Source organism: Temnothorax longispinosus, unplaced genomic scaffold, assembly GCF_030848805.1.
Source record: "Temnothorax longispinosus isolate EJ_2023e unplaced genomic scaffold, Tlon_JGU_v1 HiC_scaffold_560, whole genome shotgun sequence".
Lineage (NCBI taxonomy): Eukaryota > Metazoa > Arthropoda > Insecta > Hymenoptera > Formicidae > Temnothorax > Temnothorax longispinosus.
In genome coordinates, this window is record NW_027270408.1 from 1 (window position 1) to 4999 (window position 4999).

Genomic DNA, 4999 nt, shown 5'->3' on the forward strand with positions numbered 1-4999 from the left:
AATCTCTCTCTCTCTCTCTCTCTCTCTCTCTCTCTCTCTCTCTCTCTCTCTCTCTCTCTCTCTCTGCCTTTAATAACATCCATGATGAATCGATCTCTGGACACTTCTGTGTTTCCGTCTGAATGGAAAAAAGCCTACATTCGTCCACTCTCAAAAATTCGAACACCTCTATCACCGTCTGACACGAGACCGATTGCAAACCTGTCTGAACTTTCTAAATTATGTGAGAAGATTGTAGCTTCTCAAATTCTTGATTACTTACATGATCATGACATCTTAAATCCCAGACAATCTGCATATCGTGTGGGCTATAACACACAGTCAGCACTGTTACGTGTGAGTAATGATATTAAACAGGGCATTGATGATGGATTAATCACCATCATGATACTCTTCGACTTTAGTAAAGCGTTTGATACAGTTCCCCATTTGCTGTTGCTCATCAAGCTTAAAGAACTTGGATTCTCAGTTGCTGTCCTCAATTGGATTTTTTTCGTACTTAACAGGTCGTTCTCAAGCGGTTATTGATGACACTGGTAATCTTTCGGAATGGCTGTTTACTTCATCAGGAGTCCCACAGGGCTCTGTACTTGGTCCTCTCTTGTTTTTACTTTTCATCAACGATATATATAAAATATTACGTTATGTGATGCATATGATCTTTGCTGATGACATTCAAATTTATTATTCATGCTTACCTTCCAACATCTTACGTGCATTGGAATTAATTTCGTTGGATGCTAATGCCATTTTTGACTATGCTACGTCTAACGGTCTCATGCTTAACCCTGCAAAATCCAAGGTCATTATATTTGGCAGTCAAGCGCACATAAGTAGTATTGATATCAGTCGTCTTCCACCCATTGTTGTAAACAGCACGCCTTTACCATTCGTTTGCGAGGTAAGAAATTTAGGTGTTATTTTTACATCTAATCTATCATGGACGAGACACATCTCGCTTATCTCACAGAGAGTTCATCATGCGTTGAACAAATTGAAGTTCAACAAGAACTCTCTTTCCAAACAGCTTAGAATCAAACTTGTTACAACATTAATTTTACCTCACATTGATTACTGCTGTCTCGTATATCATGGCCTGACCAAAGAATTAAACATCAAATTGCAAAGACTTGTTAACTGTTGTATTCGATTTATTTTCGATATTAGGCGTGATGACCATATCACACCGTATAGACGACAACTGGGATGGCTTTCTGTTGAGAATAGACGGCATTATTTTCTCGGTTGCCAGATGTATCGTATTCTACACATGCGTTCGCCCACCTATTTGTCTGAGCTTTTCACCTTTCCTGATCCATCACTCAAGCGATCTAATCGTCTTGCTGAATTATCTGTTCAAACTTTCCATATTCCTGCTCACAGAACAGTGGCTTACAGAAATTTATTCCATCTTTCCGCTGTTTATTTTTGGCATTCACTTCCTAGCACAGTCACATCGGCGGAATCTATAGCATCTTTTAAAAGTCTTCTTCGCGAGTTTTTGCTTTTGTCAGAGTCTGAGTGATCGGTCTCCTCCCTTTCTATTGTGTTCAAGCGGTACTATTTTGTTAGTTTTAAGTTTCGTTAGAATTAGTATAATATGTTTATCTTACGTTATATTTTGTTGAGAGCTTATAATTATGTTTATAACTACATTTATACACTTTTGCCCCTTAGCCATTGCTCGGGCATAATAAATCTATCAATCAATCAATCTCTCTCTCTCTCTCTCTCTCTCTCTCTCTTGTTTTGTTACCTGAGTACTGTCGATACTAGTGAATACGTTCTCTAATGGGTGGTCATCGCGACCAAGCTCACTAGTACACTCTCTCGTTTTCAGATAATGGTGGCTCAACCAAGCCTGCCAGGGCACTCTCTCGTTTGCGGAGAATGGTAGCTTCTACCGAGCTCGAAAGGATGTTCCAGAACTTTCCTGATGCGTCGTTCCTTGTCCGTCTCTCTCAGCAGCTCTCGCGTATAAAAGGTAGATACTCGTTGTTGAATGTAATAAGGCCGTTCACAGGCTCGCCCTTCTCGTCCGACAGAAATTATTGTTCGGTTAATCTACAACTCATTAACACAAGAAGTATTACAAAGATAAACTGCGACAACGTGCGACGCAACAAAGAATGTAATACACGATCTGTCGAGGAGGACGTACACGAGAATGAACGCTCGCCGGGCTGCACGCACGAGCCTCAAGCCTGCAACCATGAAGTAGTATAAGGAGACATGACTAGATAGTGTCGAGAAGCAAAAGATGGTCACGAAAAATGTTCCGTGTAGAGGGGAGGTTCGCTGAACGGAATAACTTGCAACATTTCGTCGCCATCTTTCCACCAATAAGTTAGAACGAGAGAAAAGTATATTTGTTTCATTCTAACCTATTGCACTTGCACTTGCTTGCACTAGTTCAAAAGTGTAACGAAAACGAACAGGTTTTATATGTGCAATGTGCAATGTGTGAATCTGTTGATTTGTAAAGGTTACTGATGCAATCGCATTTGGTCAATTCGTCCCAAAAGGACTTAAAAATTGTGGCCGTATCAGGCCGTATTGTGTCATCTTGTGTGACAGAGATCAAGTGCCAGCTTCGTTAAGAGGTAAGGAAGAAGAAGCTTTTATAACCTAAAATTATTTCCATGTAAATTAAATTAAGTAATTATTAATATTTAACTTTGAGCAATATTTTTTTTGTTATTAATAATTAGATTTTGTATATTTTCTAAGTCCAAACACACATTAATATAAATACTATATTTTTGCTGTATTAATATTTTCAACTTTTTACTCATAATAGATGTTTTACTTTAGATGTCTCAAGTTTAATGCTCTTAATTTTGATTACATTATAGATAAAGTAAATTCTGAAAAAAATGGCCTGTTGCGTTAAAGGATGCAGCAGCAGAGGAGGCAGAAAAGGAGACAAAAAGAAAAGTTTGTTTACACCTCGTACAGTAAGTATTTATATTCAAAGAAGTACTTTGTTTCAAGTTTTTTCTACAGTTAGAATAAAAAACAATGAAGCCTATAGCACACACGATGCTTTTTTGCCTGCTAAATTGCCTGCAAGCTCTTGTGCTAGCGAATTGGCAGACAAAATGATTATCAACTCTGTCTATTGATTCGCTAGCACAGGAGCCGGCAAGTAATAAAGCACACAAAATAGCATTGTGTGCTGTAAGCTTAAGAGTATATTTACTTTAAGCATATTCGTTTATTACTGACAGTTCACTGTCAGTACTGAAAATCTATAATGTGCATGACATAAACTATAGATTTACAGTACTGGCAATGAACTGTCAGTAATAAACAAACATGCCTTTTATATTATTTATTTTATTTCAAAACAAAAATTTAATTTTTTTTATAGAATGATATGTTTATCTCATGGTACAATATTATGTGTACAAAAAATGTACAAATAAAAAAAAGTAGTAGAATTTGTGAGTTGCACTTCAAGTCCGAAGATATTATTAAGAAAGATGCATTTTTACAAAAAGATGGAACAGTTATATACGTGAAAAGGCAAAAACCAAAATTAAAAGAAGGAGCAATTCCTTCAATTTTTCAAATAGAAAAGATATCATGTTTTCAACAAATAGAACATAATAACTGTCAAATTATGTCTTATGAAAAATCTGTAACTCATTGTGAAAATATAGAAACAAATTTAAATTCAATGGAAGAGCCAATTCTTTCCACATCGCATGAGATAAATAAATCACAAATAATAAAAGATAAATCTGTTACATCATTAAAAGAAACTGTGCCTAAGTTTTCTATTGAAAATATCAATATTGGAAGAAACATAGAACTTCCTACAGCTCATTGGTTTGCAAATATTACTGATACATACATGATGTGGACATGTTGGACAATTGATTTGTCGAGTATTTTAAGACGTGTCATCGTTAAAGCAAATATGCAAATACAAGTAAGAATAATGAAAGAATAATAAAGTAACACTATTATTGGTATAAAAATATTTACATCCATACTTTATTAAAATATTATTAATGTTTAAAACAGGTATTTATTAGAGAGAAAGAAGTTTCTTTTGATATTAAAATGGTTCACAACATACAAGAAATTAAACAAATTTTATAGAAATTGGAAAATGTATTTCCTTGCGAAGAAGTTAAGAGTGAAAACAAGTTTGTACATTAAATTATATTTTTCTATTTTATTAGAAATAATTAAAATTTAATTTAAGTTTTCAAAAAATATTAATATTTTTAGTTCTTTAAAAAGTTTTCTTGTTTATAGTTACAATGTGTTAAATTAAGTGTTAAAATTACAGAATTACAAATTGTAAAGGTTTTGTATTTAAAAAACAGCACAGAAAAGGAGAAAAATTGAAATGTTTCAATTGTAAAAAAACGTGGAAAATGTTACAAAGAAAAACATTTAATACAAACTGAAAAATTAAAAAATAAAAACCAAAAGTTTAAATTATCGAATTTATATTGTAAACGTAGGGAAAAGAGACTTCGAAATAAAGTATGGAATATATTTCTTTGTTATTTATAAAGAACAAATTACAGTTGACACACACATATACATTAAATTCATCGTTTAACTTGATATATTTTTGTACAGGTTACAAAATTATGCTACAAAATAACACATTTAAAAAATAAATGTGCTGAAAGTACATGCAACAAGCTATTTTGAAATTACCTGAAAAGCAACAACTGGCAGTTAAAGCTTGTTTTGCAGCAGCAAAGTTAAAAAGTAAGAAAGGTATAAGATATTTGAACGCATGGATATACGAATGCATTTTGCTTCGAATTAAAAGTACAAAAACGTACAATCATTTGAGATCTCATAATATTCTAACACTGCCTACAATTGACACGCTAAATCGTTACATTAAAATTATTAAAGGCAGTTATGGTTTTCAAATGAGCACATTTGAAATGTTAAAAAAGAAAACAGTAAACATGGAATCAAATGATGTGCGAGGTATGCTTATATATATATATATATATATATA

General features: G+C 33.4%; 1 long non-coding RNA gene across 6 annotated transcripts; it reads right to left on the reverse strand.

The window, feature by feature from the left end:
• Nucleotides 1-58: 58 nt before the first annotated feature.
• On the reverse strand, nucleotides 59-2601 carry LOC139824769 (uncharacterized). Of its 6 annotated transcripts, none has more exons than XR_011735275.1 (4): nucleotides 2162-2601; nucleotides 1062-2030; nucleotides 699-788; nucleotides 59-610 (listed from the first exon to the last, which is right to left on the reverse strand). It is a non-coding gene; the product is annotated as an uncharacterized lncRNA (long non-coding RNA). The 6 variants fall into 6 exon arrangements; XR_011735274.1 differs by having other exon boundaries at nucleotides 1062-1541; nucleotides 1757-2601; XR_011735273.1 differs by having other exon boundaries at nucleotides 1062-1560; nucleotides 1757-2601.
• Between the last annotated feature and the right edge of the window lie 2398 nt (nucleotides 2602-4999).